This window comes from Gadus chalcogrammus, chromosome 12 (assembly GCF_026213295.1).
Source record: "Gadus chalcogrammus isolate NIFS_2021 chromosome 12, NIFS_Gcha_1.0, whole genome shotgun sequence".
NCBI lineage: Eukaryota > Metazoa > Chordata > Actinopteri > Gadiformes > Gadidae > Gadus > Gadus chalcogrammus.
Window position 1 is genome coordinate 11947287 of NC_079423.1, and position 12500 is coordinate 11959786.

The 12500-nt window shown below is 44.4% G+C and overlaps 19 non-coding genes across 19 annotated transcripts; all 19 read left to right on the top strand.

Moving 5' to 3' along the window:
• Positions 1-529: 529 nt before the first annotated feature.
• LOC130399279 (5S ribosomal RNA) lies at positions 530-648 on the top strand. Its single transcript, XR_008901798.1, has one exon. It is a non-coding gene; the product is annotated as a 5S ribosomal RNA (ribosomal RNA).
• Positions 649-1176: 528 nt separating this feature from the next.
• Positions 1177-1295, top strand: LOC130399280 (5S ribosomal RNA). The gene has a single exon (XR_008901799.1). It is a non-coding gene; the product is annotated as a 5S ribosomal RNA (ribosomal RNA).
• A 528-nt stretch (positions 1296-1823) lies between these two features.
• On the top strand, positions 1824-1942 carry LOC130399282 (5S ribosomal RNA). Its single transcript, XR_008901801.1, has one exon. It is a non-coding gene; the product is annotated as a 5S ribosomal RNA (ribosomal RNA).
• Positions 1943-2471: 529 nt separating this feature from the next.
• On the top strand, positions 2472-2590 carry LOC130399284 (5S ribosomal RNA). Its single transcript, XR_008901802.1, has one exon. It is a non-coding gene; the product is annotated as a 5S ribosomal RNA (ribosomal RNA).
• A 529-nt stretch (positions 2591-3119) lies between these two features.
• Positions 3120-3238, top strand: LOC130399285 (5S ribosomal RNA). The gene has a single exon (XR_008901803.1). It is a non-coding gene; the product is annotated as a 5S ribosomal RNA (ribosomal RNA).
• Positions 3239-3756: 518 nt separating this feature from the next.
• LOC130399286 (5S ribosomal RNA) lies at positions 3757-3875 on the top strand. Its single transcript, XR_008901804.1, has one exon. It is a non-coding gene; the product is annotated as a 5S ribosomal RNA (ribosomal RNA).
• A 529-nt stretch (positions 3876-4404) lies between these two features.
• LOC130399287 (5S ribosomal RNA) lies at positions 4405-4523 on the top strand. Its single transcript, XR_008901805.1, has one exon. It is a non-coding gene; the product is annotated as a 5S ribosomal RNA (ribosomal RNA).
• Positions 4524-5041: 518 nt separating this feature from the next.
• On the top strand, positions 5042-5160 carry LOC130399288 (5S ribosomal RNA). Its single transcript, XR_008901806.1, has one exon. It is a non-coding gene; the product is annotated as a 5S ribosomal RNA (ribosomal RNA).
• Positions 5161-5689: 529 nt separating this feature from the next.
• Positions 5690-5808, top strand: LOC130399289 (5S ribosomal RNA). Its single transcript, XR_008901807.1, has one exon. It is a non-coding gene; the product is annotated as a 5S ribosomal RNA (ribosomal RNA).
• A 529-nt stretch (positions 5809-6337) lies between these two features.
• Positions 6338-6456, top strand: LOC130399290 (5S ribosomal RNA). The gene has a single exon (XR_008901808.1). It is a non-coding gene; the product is annotated as a 5S ribosomal RNA (ribosomal RNA).
• Positions 6457-6985: 529 nt separating this feature from the next.
• LOC130399291 (5S ribosomal RNA) lies at positions 6986-7104 on the top strand. The gene has a single exon (XR_008901809.1). It is a non-coding gene; the product is annotated as a 5S ribosomal RNA (ribosomal RNA).
• Positions 7105-7632: 528 nt separating this feature from the next.
• Positions 7633-7751, top strand: LOC130399292 (5S ribosomal RNA). Its single transcript, XR_008901810.1, has one exon. It is a non-coding gene; the product is annotated as a 5S ribosomal RNA (ribosomal RNA).
• A 529-nt stretch (positions 7752-8280) lies between these two features.
• Positions 8281-8399, top strand: LOC130399294 (5S ribosomal RNA). Its single transcript, XR_008901812.1, has one exon. It is a non-coding gene; the product is annotated as a 5S ribosomal RNA (ribosomal RNA).
• A 529-nt stretch (positions 8400-8928) lies between these two features.
• On the top strand, positions 8929-9047 carry LOC130399295 (5S ribosomal RNA). The gene has a single exon (XR_008901813.1). It is a non-coding gene; the product is annotated as a 5S ribosomal RNA (ribosomal RNA).
• Positions 9048-9576: 529 nt separating this feature from the next.
• Positions 9577-9695, top strand: LOC130399296 (5S ribosomal RNA). Its single transcript, XR_008901814.1, has one exon. It is a non-coding gene; the product is annotated as a 5S ribosomal RNA (ribosomal RNA).
• Positions 9696-10223: 528 nt separating this feature from the next.
• On the top strand, positions 10224-10342 carry LOC130399297 (5S ribosomal RNA). Its single transcript, XR_008901815.1, has one exon. It is a non-coding gene; the product is annotated as a 5S ribosomal RNA (ribosomal RNA).
• Positions 10343-10871: 529 nt separating this feature from the next.
• Positions 10872-10990, top strand: LOC130399298 (5S ribosomal RNA). Its single transcript, XR_008901816.1, has one exon. It is a non-coding gene; the product is annotated as a 5S ribosomal RNA (ribosomal RNA).
• A 529-nt stretch (positions 10991-11519) lies between these two features.
• On the top strand, positions 11520-11638 carry LOC130399617 (5S ribosomal RNA). Its single transcript, XR_008902122.1, has one exon. It is a non-coding gene; the product is annotated as a 5S ribosomal RNA (ribosomal RNA).
• A 529-nt stretch (positions 11639-12167) lies between these two features.
• On the top strand, positions 12168-12286 carry LOC130399300 (5S ribosomal RNA). The gene has a single exon (XR_008901817.1). It is a non-coding gene; the product is annotated as a 5S ribosomal RNA (ribosomal RNA).
• Positions 12287-12500: the final 214 nt, after the last annotated feature.

The window sequence follows — 12500 nt, forward strand, 5'->3', positions numbered from 1 at the left end:
TAAGCTTTTTCTTTTTTCAACTCGAGCTCATTGCTCCGTGGCCTACCGGGCGTGACCTGATGTTTACTGCCAACCGCTTTGGAGGATTTAAGCAACATACAAAAACTGACAACGTCTCTCAAACTATTTTTTGTGAAACATGAGGACAGTATAGTGATACTGCCAGCAGGAGCACACAGAGAGCTGAACCGACAGTTGTACATTTCTTAAACTTTCACCAACACAAACACGCACGCTCACTTCAGATCATGGGAGGACGTCAAAAATCACCACCCATTCTCTGACACTTTAAACCGTTAACCTTGGTTCAAACATTTAACATCACACGCACACGCAGTGTATTTCAGATAATTAATGAATTCAGATGTCACAATGATCGTTTACATGGATAAGGAGTCCTACTGAATCAATTACTGCCGTTTATATCTAACTAATGATTGTTTTTGTAAGAGTGTAACGTCGAGCCTCAGCAGCTTTCTCACTCCTTATGTGCTACTGTATAAAACCTGGTTTTGCGCCTGCACTAATTGCTTACGGCCATACCACCCTGAACACGCCCGATCTCGTCTGATCTCGGAAGCTAAGCAGGGTCGGGCCTGGTTAGTACTTGGATGGGAGACCGCCTGGGAATACCAGGTGCTGTAAGCTTTTTCTTTTTCAACTCGAGCTCATTGACTCCGTGGCCTACCGTGGCGTACCGTGACCTGATGTTTACTGCCAACCGCTTTGGAGGATTTAAGCAACATACAAAAACTGACAACGTCTCTCAAAACTATTTTTGTGAAACATGAGGACAGTATAGTGATACTGCCAGCAGGGAGCACCAGAGAGCTGAACCGACAGTTGTACATTTCTTAAACTTTCACCAACACAAACACGCACGCTCACTTCAGATCATGGGAGGACGTCAAAAAATCACCACCCATTCTCTGACACTTTAACCGTTAACCTTGGTTCAAACATTTAACATCACACGCACACGCAGTGTATTTCAGATAATTAATGAATTCAGATGTCACAATGATCGTTTACATGGATAAGGAGTCCTACTGAATCAATTACTGCCGTTTATATCTAACTAATGATTGTTTTTGTAAAAGTGTAACGTCGAGCCTCAGCAGCTTTCTCACTCCTTATGTGCTACTGTATAAACCTGGTTTTGCGCCTGCACTAATTGCTTACGGCCATACCACCCTGAACACGCCCGATCTCGTCTGATCTCGGAAGCTAAGCAGGGTCGGGCCTGGTTAGTACTTGGATGGGAGACCGCCTGGGAATACCAGGTGCTGTAAGCTTTTTCTTTTTCAACTCGAGCTCATTGACTCCGTGGCCTACCGTGGCGTACCGTGACCTGATGTTTACTGCCAACCGCTTTGGAGGATTTAAGCAACATACAAAAACTGACAACGTCTCTCAAAACTATTTTTGTGAAACATGAGGACAGTATAGTGATACTGCCAGCAGGGAGCACCAGAGAGCTGAACCGACAGTTGTACATTTCTTAAACTTTCACCAACACAAACACGCACGCTCACTTCAGATCATGGGAGGACGTCAAAAAATCACCACCCATTCTCTGACACTTTAACCGTTAACCTTGGTTCAAACATTTAACATCACACGCACACGCAGTGTATTTCAGATAATTAATGAATTCAGATGTCACAATGATCGTTTACATGGATAAGGAGTCCTACTGAATCAATTACTGCCGTTTATATCTAACTAATGATTGTTTTTGTAAAGTGTAACGTCGAGCCTCAGCAGCTTTCTCACTCCTTATGTGCTACTGTATAAAACCTGGTTTTGCGCCTGCACTAATTGCTTACGGCCATACCACCCTGAACACGCCCGATCTCGTCTGATCTCGGAAGCTAAGCAGGGTCGGGCCTGGTTAGTACTTGGATGGGAGACCGCCTGGGAATACCAGGTGCTGTAAGCTTTTTCTTTTTCAACTCGAGCTCATTGACTCCGTGGCCTACCGTGGCGTACCGTGACCTGATGTTTACTGCCAACCGCTTTGGAGGATTTAAGCAACATACAAAAACTGACAACGTCTCTCAAAACTATTTTTGTGAAACATGAGGACAGTATAGTGATACTGCCAGCAGGGAGCACCAGAGAGCTGAACCGACAGTTGTACATTTCTTAAACTTTCACCAACACAAACACGCACGCTCACTTCAGATCATGGGAGGACGTCAAAAAATCACCACCCATTCTCTGACACTTTAACCGTTAACCTTGGTTCAAACATTTAACATCACACGCACACGCAGTGTATTTCAGATAATTAATGAATTCAGATGTCACAATGATCGTTTACATGGATAAGGAGTCCTACTGAATCAATTACTGCCGTTTATATCTAACTAATGATTGTTTTTGTAAGAGTGTAACGTCGAGCCTCAGCAGCTTTCTCACTCCTTATGTGCTACTGTATAAAACCTGGTTTTGCGCCTGCACTAATTGCTTACGGCCATACCACCCTGAACACGCCCGATCTCGTCTGATCTCGGAAGCTAAGCAGGGTCGGGCCTGGTTAGTACTTGGATGGGAGACCGCCTGGGAATACCAGGTGCTGTAAGCTTTTTCTTTTTCAACTCGAGCTCATTGACTCCGTGGCCTACCGTGGCGTACCGTGACCTGATGTTTACTGCCAACCGCTTTGGAGGATTTAAGCAACATACAAAAACTGACAACGTCTCTCAAAACTATTTTTGTGAAACATGAGGACAGTATAGTGATACTGCCAGCAGGGAGCACCAGAGAGCTGAACCGACAGTTGTACATTTCTTAAACTTTCACCAACACAAACACGCACGCTCACTTCAGATCATGGGAGGACGTCAAAAAATCACCACCCATTCTCTGACACTTTAACCGTTAACCTTGGTTCAAACATTTAACATCACACGCACACGCAGTGTATTTCAGATAATTAATGAATTCAGATGTCACAATGATCGTTTACATGGATAAGGAGTCCTACTGAATCAATTACTGCCGTTTATATCTAACTAATGATTGTTTTTGTAAGAGTGTAACGTCGAGCCTCAGCAGCTTTCTCACTCCTTATGTGCTACTGTATAAAACCTGGTTTTGCGCCTGCACTAATTGCTTACGGCCATACCACCCTGAACACGCCCGATCTCGTCTGATCTCGGAAGCTAAGCAGGGTCGGGCCTGGTTAGTACTTGGATGGGAGACCGCCTGGGAATACCAGGTGCTGTAAGCTTTTTCTTTTTCAACTCGAGCTCATTGACTCCGTGGCGTACCGTGACCTGATGTTTACTGCCAACCGCTTTGGAGGATTTAAGCAACATACAAAAACTGACAACGTCTCTCAAAACTATTTTTGTGAAACATGAGGACAGTATAGTGATACTGCCAGCAGGGAGCACCAGAGAGCTGAACCGACAGTTGTACATTTCTTAAACTTTCACCAACACAAACACGCACGCTCACTTCAGATCATGGGAGGACGTCAAAAATCACCACCCATTCTCTGACACTTTAACCGTTAACCTTGGTTCAAACATTTAACATCACACGCACACGCAGTGTATTTCAGATAATTAATGAATTCAGATGTCACAATGATCGTTTACATGGATAAGGAGTCCTACTGAATCAATTACTGCCGTTTATATCTAACTAATGATTGTTTTTGTAAAAGTGTAACGTCGAGCCTCAGCAGCTTTCTCACTCCTTATGTGCTACTGTATAAAACCTGGTTTTGCGCCTGCACTAATTGCTTACGGCCATACCACCCTGAACACGCCCGATCTCGTCTGATCTCGGAAGCTAAGCAGGGTCGGGCCTGGTTAGTACTTGGATGGGAGACCGCCTGGGAATACCAGGTGCTGTAAGCTTTTTCTTTTTCAACTCGAGCTCATTGACTCCGTGGCCTACCGTGGCGTACCGTGACCTGATGTTTACTGCCAACCGCTTTGGAGGATTTAAGCAACATACAAAAACTGACAACGTCTCTCAAAACTATTTTTGTGAAACATGAGGACAGTATAGTGATACTGCCAGCAGGGAGCACCAGAGAGCTGAACCGACAGTTGTACATTTCTTAAACTTTCACCAACACAAACACGCACGCTCACTTCAGATCATGGGAGGACGTCAAAAAATCACCACCCATTCTCTGACACTTTAACCGTTAACCTTGGTTCAAACATTTAACATCACACGCACACGCAGTGTATTTCAGATAATTAATGAATTCAGATGTCACAATGATCGTTTACATGGATAAGGAGTCCTACTGAATCAATTACTGCCGTTTATATCTAACTAATGATTGTTTTTGTAAGAGTGTAACGTCGAGCCTCAGCAGCTTTCTCACTCCTTATGTGCTACTGTATAAAACCTGGTTTTGCGCCTGCACTAATTGCTTACGGCCATACCACCCTGAACACGCCCGATCTCGTCTGATCTCGGAAGCTAAGCAGGGTCGGGCCTGGTTAGTACTTGGATGGGAGACCGCCTGGGAATACCAGGTGCTGTAAGCTTTTTCTTTTTCAACTCGAGCTCATTGACTCCGTGGCGTACCGTGACCTGATGTTTACTGCCAACCGCTTTGGAGGATTTAAGCAACATACAAAAACTGACAACGTCTCTCAAAACTATTTTTGTGAAACATGAGGACAGTATAGTGATACTGCCAGCAGGGAGCACCAGAGAGCTGAACCGACAGTTGTACATTTCTTAAACTTTCACCAACACAAACACGCACGCTCACTTCAGATCATGGGAGGACGTCAAAAAATCACCACCCATTCTCTGACACTTTAACCGTTAACCTTGGTTCAAACATTTAACATCACACGCACACGCAGTGTATTTCAGATAATTAATGAATTCAGATGTCACAATGATCGTTTACATGGATAAGGAGTCCTACTGAATCAATTACTGCCGTTTATATCTAACTAATGATTGTTTTTGTAAAGTGTAACGTCGAGCCTCAGCAGCTTTCTCACTCCTTATGTGCTACTGTATAAAACCTGGTTTTGCGCCTGCACTAATTGCTTACGGCCATACCACCCTGAACACGCCCGATCTCGTCTGATCTCGGAAGCTAAGCAGGGTCGGGCCTGGTTAGTACTTGGATGGGAGACCGCCTGGGAATACCAGGTGCTGTAAGCTTTTTCTTTTTCAACTCGAGCTCATTGACTCCGTGGCCTACCGTGGCGTACCGTGACCTGATGTTTACTGCCAACCGCTTTGGAGGATTTAAGCAACATACAAAAACTGACAACGTCTCTCAAAACTATTTTTGTGAAACATGAGGACAGTATAGTGATACTGCCAGCAGGGAGCACCAGAGAGCTGAACCGACAGTTGTACATTTCTTAAACTTTCACCAACACAAACACGCACGCTCACTTCAGATCATGGGAGGACGTCAAAAAATCACCACCCATTCTCTGACACTTTAACCGTTAACCTTGGTTCAAACATTTAACATCACACGCACACGCAGTGTATTTCAGATAATTAATGAATTCAGATGTCACAATGATCGTTTACATGGATAAGGAGTCCTACTGAATCAATTACTGCCGTTTATATCTAACTAATGATTGTTTTTGTAAGAGTGTAACGTCGAGCCTCAGCAGCTTTCTCACTCCTTATGTGCTACTGTATAAAACCTGGTTTTGCGCCTGCACTAATTGCTTACGGCCATACCACCCTGAACACGCCCGATCTCGTCTGATCTCGGAAGCTAAGCAGGGTCGGGCCTGGTTAGTACTTGGATGGGAGACCGCCTGGGAATACCAGGTGCTGTAAGCTTTTTCTTTTTCAACTCGAGCTCATTGACTCCGTGGCCTACCGTGGCGTACCGTGACCTGATGTTTACTGCCAACCGCTTTGGAGGATTTAAGCAACATACAAAAACTGACAACGTCTCTCAAAACTATTTTTGTGAAACATGAGGACAGTATAGTGATACTGCCAGCAGGGAGCACCAGAGAGCTGAACCGACAGTTGTACATTTCTTAAACTTTCACCAACACAAACACGCACGCTCACTTCAGATCATGGGAGGACGTCAAAAAATCACCACCCATTCTCTGACACTTTAACCGTTAACCTTGGTTCAAACATTTAACATCACACGCACACGCAGTGTATTTCAGATAATTAATGAATTCAGATGTCACAATGATCGTTTACATGGATAAGGAGTCCTACTGAATCAATTACTGCCGTTTATATCTAACTAATGATTGTTTTTGTAAAAGTGTAACGTCGAGCCTCAGCAGCTTTCTCACTCCTTATGTGCTACTGTATAAAACCTGGTTTTGCGCCTGCACTAATTGCTTACGGCCATACCACCCTGAACACGCCCGATCTCGTCTGATCTCGGAAGCTAAGCAGGGTCGGGCCTGGTTAGTACTTGGATGGGAGACCGCCTGGGAATACCAGGTGCTGTAAGCTTTTTCTTTTTCAACTCGAGCTCATTGACTCCGTGGCCTACCGTGGCGTACCGTGACCTGATGTTTACTGCCAACCGCTTTGGAGGATTTAAGCAACATACAAAAACTGACAACGTCTCTCAAAACTATTTTTGTGAAACATGAGGACAGTATAGTGATACTGCCAGCAGGGAGCACCAGAGAGCTGAACCGACAGTTGTACATTTCTTAAACTTTCACCAACACAAACACGCACGCTCACTTCAGATCATGGGAGGACGTCAAAAAATCACCACCCATTCTCTGACACTTTAACCGTTAACCTTGGTTCAAACATTTAACATCACACGCACACGCAGTGTATTTCAGATAATTAATGAATTCAGATGTCACAATGATCGTTTACATGGATAAGGAGTCCTACTGAATCAATTACTGCCGTTTATATCTAACTAATGATTGTTTTTGTAAAAGTGTAACGTCGAGCCTCAGCAGCTTTCTCACTCCTTATGTGCTACTGTATAAAACCTGGTTTTGCGCCTGCACTAATTGCTTACGGCCATACCACCCTGAACACGCCCGATCTCGTCTGATCTCGGAAGCTAAGCAGGGTCGGGCCTGGTTAGTACTTGGATGGGAGACCGCCTGGGAATACCAGGTGCTGTAAGCTTTTTCTTTTTCAACTCGAGCTCATTGACTCCGTGGCCTACCGTGGCGTACCGTGACCTGATGTTTACTGCCAACCGCTTTGGAGGATTTAAGCAACATACAAAAACTGACAACGTCTCTCAAAACTATTTTTGTGAAACATGAGGACAGTATAGTGATACTGCCAGCAGGGAGCACCAGAGAGCTGAACCGACAGTTGTACATTTCTTAAACTTTCACCAACACAAACACGCACGCTCACTTCAGATCATGGGAGGACGTCAAAAAATCACCACCCATTCTCTGACACTTTAACCGTTAACCTTGGTTCAAACATTTAACATCACACGCACACGCAGTGTATTTCAGATAATTAATGAATTCAGATGTCACAATGATCGTTTACATGGATAAGGAGTCCTACTGAATCAATTACTGCCGTTTATATCTAACTAATGATTGTTTTTGTAAAAGTGTAACGTCGAGCCTCAGCAGCTTTCTCACTCCTTATGTGCTACTGTATAAAACCTGGTTTTGCGCCTGCACTATTGCTTACGGCCATACCACCCTGAACACGCCCGATCTCGTCTGATCTCGGAAGCTAAGCAGGGTCGGGCCTGGTTAGTACTTGGATGGGAGACCGCCTGGGAATACCAGGTGCTGTAAGCTTTTTCTTTTTCAACTCGAGCTCATTGACTCCGTGGCCTACCGTGGCGTACCGTGACCTGATGTTTACTGCCAACCGCTTTGGAGGATTTAAGCAACATACAAAAACTGACAACGTCTCTCAAAACTATTTTTGTGAAACATGAGGACAGTATAGTGATACTGCCAGCAGGGAGCACCAGAGAGCTGAACCGACAGTTGTACATTTCTTAAACTTTCACCAACACAAACACGCACGCTCACTTCAGATCATGGGAGGACGTCAAAAAATCACCACCCATTCTCTGACACTTTAACCGTTAACCTTGGTTCAAACATTTAACATCACACGCACACGCAGTGTATTTCAGATAATTAATGAATTCAGATGTCACAATGATCGTTTACATGGATAAGGAGTCCTACTGAATCAATTACTGCCGTTTATATCTAACTAATGATTGTTTTTGTAAAAGTGTAACGTCGAGCCTCAGCAGCTTTCTCACTCCTTATGTGCTACTGTATAAAACCTGGTTTTGCGCCTGCACTAATTGCTTACGGCCATACCACCCTGAACACGCCCGATCTCGTCTGATCTCGGAAGCTAAGCAGGGTCGGGCCTGGTTAGTACTTGGATGGGAGACCGCCTGGGAATACCAGGTGCTGTAAGCTTTTTCTTTTTCAACTCGAGCTCATTGACTCCGTGGCCTACCGTGGCGTACCGTGACCTGATGTTTACTGCCAACCGCTTTGGAGGATTTAAGCAACATACAAAAACTGACAACGTCTCTCAAAACTATTTTTGTGAAACATGAGGACAGTATAGTGATACTGCCAGCAGGGAGCACCAGAGAGCTGAACCGACAGTTGTACATTTCTTAAACTTTCACCAACACAAACACGCACGCTCACTTCAGATCATGGGAGGACGTCAAAAAATCACCACCCATTCTCTGACACTTTAACCGTTAACCTTGGTTCAAACATTTAACATCACACGCACACGCAGTGTATTTCAGATAATTAATGAATTCAGATGTCACAATGATCGTTTACATGGATAAGGAGTCCTACTGAATCAATTACTGCCGTTTATATCTAACTAATGATTGTTTTTGTAAAAGTGTAACGTCGAGCCTCAGCAGCTTTCTCACTCCTTATGTGCTACTGTATAAAACCTGGTTTTGCGCCTGCACTAATTGCTTACGGCCATACCACCCTGAACACGCCCGATCTCGTCTGATCTCGGAAGCTAAGCAGGGTCGGGCCTGGTTAGTACTTGGATGGGAGACCGCCTGGGAATACCAGGTGCTGTAAGCTTTTTCTTTTTCAACTCGAGCTCATTGACTCCGTGGCCTACCGTGGCGTACCGTGACCTGATGTTTACTGCCAACCGCTTTGGAGGATTTAAGCAACATACAAAAACTGACAACGTCTCTCAAAACTATTTTTGTGAAACATGAGGACAGTATAGTGATACTGCCAGCAGGGAGCACCAGAGAGCTGAACCGACAGTTGTACATTTCTTAAACTTTCACCAACACAAACACGCACGCTCACTTCAGATCATGGGAGGACGTCAAAAAATCACCACCCATTCTCTGACACTTTAACCGTTAACCTTGGTTCAAACATTTAACATCACACGCACACGCAGTGTATTTCAGATAATTAATGAATTCAGATGTCACAATGATCGTTTACATGGATAAGGAGTCCTACTGAATCAATTACTGCCGTTTATATCTAACTAATGATTGTTTTTGTAAAAGTGTAACGTCGAGCCTCAGCAGCTTTCTCACTCCTTATGTGCTACTGTATAAAACCTGGTTTTGCGCCTGCACTAATTGCTTACGGCCATACCACCCTGAACACGCCCGATCTCGTCTGATCTCGGAAGCTAAGCAGGGTCGGGCCTGGTTAGTACTTGGATGGGAGACCGCCTGGGAATACCAGGTGCTGTAAGCTTTTTCTTTTTCAACTCGAGCTCATTGACTCCGTGGCCTACCGTGGCGTACCGTGACCTGATGTTTACTGCCAACCGCTTTGGAGGATTTAAGCAACATACAAAAACTGACAACGTCTCTCAAAACTATTTTTGTGAAACATGAGGACAGTATAGTGATACTGCCAGCAGGGAGCACCAGAGAGCTGAACCGACAGTTGTACATTTCTTAAACTTTCACCAACACAAACACGCACGCTCACTTCAGATCATGGGAGGACGTCAAAAAATCACCACCCATTCTCTGACACTTTAACCGTTAACCTTGGTTCAAACATTTAACATCACACGCACACGCAGTGTATTTCAGATAATTAATGAATTCAGATGTCACAATGATCGTTTACATGGATAAGGAGTCCTACTGAATCAATTACTGCCGTTTATATCTAACTAATGATTGTTTTTGTAAAGTGTAACGTCGAGCCTCAGCAGCTTTCTCACTCCTTATGTGCTACTGTATAAAACCTGGTTTTGCGCCTGCACTAATTGCTTACGGCCATACCACCCTGAACACGCCCGATCTCGTCTGATCTCGGAAGCTAAGCAGGGTCGGGCCTGGTTAGTACTTGGATGGGAGACCGCCTGGGAATACCAGGTGCTGTAAGCTTTTTCTTTTTCAACTCGAGCTCATTGACTCCGTGGCCTACCGTGGCGTACCGTGACCTGATGTTTACTGCCAACCGCTTTGGAGGATTTAAGCAACATACAAAAACTGACAACGTCTCTCAAAACTATTTTTGTGAAACATGAGGACAGTATAGTGATACTGCCAGCAGGGAGCACCAGAGAGCTGAACCGACAGTTGTACATTTCTTAAACTTTCACCAACACAAACACGCACGCTCACTTCAGATCATGGGAGGACGTCAAAAAATCACCACCCATTCTCTGACACTTTAACCGTTAACCTTGGTTCAAACATTTAACATCACACGCACACGCAGTGTATTTCAGATAATTAATGAATTCAGATGTCACAATGATCGTTTACATGGATAAGGAGTCCTACTGAATCAATTACTGCCGTTTATATCTAACTAATGATTGTTTTTGTAAAAGTGTAACGTCGAGCCTCAGCAGCTTTCTCACTCCTTATGTGCTACTGTATAAAACCTGGTTTTGCGCCTGCACTAATTGCTTACGGCCATACCACCCTGAACACGCCCGATCTCGTCTGATCTCGGAAGCTAAGCAGGGTCGGGCCTGGTTAGTACTTGGATGGGAGACCGCCTGGGAATACCAGGTGCTGTAAGCTTTTTCTTTTTCAACTCGAGCTCATTGACTCCGTGGCCTACCGTGGCGTACCGTGACCTGATGTTTACTGCCAACCGCTTTGGAGGATTTAAGCAACATACAAAAACTGACAACGTCTCTCAAAACTATTTTTGTGAAACATGAGGACAGTATAGTGATACTGCCAGCAGGGAGCACCAGAGAGCTGAACCGACAGTTGTACATTTCTTAAACTTTCACCAACACAAACACGCACGCTCACTTCAGATCATGGGAGGACGTCAAAAAATCACCACCCATTCTCTGACACTTTAACCGTTAACCTTGGTTCAAACATTTAACATCACACGCACACGCAGTGTATTTCAGATAATTAATGAATTCAGATGTCACAATGATCGTTTACATGGATAAGGAGTCCTACTGAATCAATTACTGCCGTTTATATCTAACTAATGATTGTTTTTGTAAAAGTGTAACGTCGAGCCTCAGCAGCTTTCTCACTCCTTATGTGCTACTGTATAAAACCTGGTTTTGCGCCTGCACTAATTGCTTACGGCCATACCACCCTGAACACGCCCGATCTCGTCTGATCTCGGAAGCTAAGCAGGGTCGGGCCTGGTTAGTACTTGGATGGGAGACCGCCTGGGAATACCAGGTGCTGTAAGCATTTTCTTTTTCAACTCGAGCTCATTGACTCCGTGGCCTACCGTGGCGTACCGTGACCTGATGTTTACTGCCAACCGCTTTGGAGGATTTAAGCAACATACAAAAACTGACAACGTCTCTCAAAACTATTTTTGTGAAACATGAGGACAGTATAGTGATACTGCCAGCAGGGAGCACCAGAGAGCTGAACCGACAGTTGTACATTTCTTAAACTTTCACCAACACAAACACGCACGCTCACTTCAGATCATGGGAGGACGTCAAAAAATCACCACCCATTCTCTGACACTTTAACCGTTAACCTTGGTTCAAACATTTAACATCACACGCACACGCAGTGTATTTCAGATAATTAATGAATTCAGATGTCACAATGATCGTTTACATGGATAAGGAGTCCTACTGAATCAATTACTGCCGTTTATATCTAACTAATGATTGTTTTTGTAAGAGTGTAACGTCGAGCCTCAGCAGCTTTCTCACTCCTTATGTGCTACTGTATAAAACCTGGTTTTGCGCCTGCACTAATTGCTTACGGCCATACCACCCTGAACACGCCCGATCTCGTCTGATCTCGGAAGCTAAGCAGGGTCGGGCCTGGTTAGTACTTGGATGGGAGACCGCCTGGGAATACCAGGTGCTGTAAGCTTTTTCTTTTTCAACTCGAGCTCATTGACTCCGTGGCCTACCGTGGCGTACCGTGACCTGATGTTTACTGCCAACCGCTTTGGAGGATTTAAGCAACATACAAAAACTGACAACGTCTCTCAAAACTATTTTTGTGAAACATGAGGACAGTATAGTGATACTGCCAGCAGGGAGCACCAGAGAGCTGAACCGACAGTTGTACATTTCTTAAACTT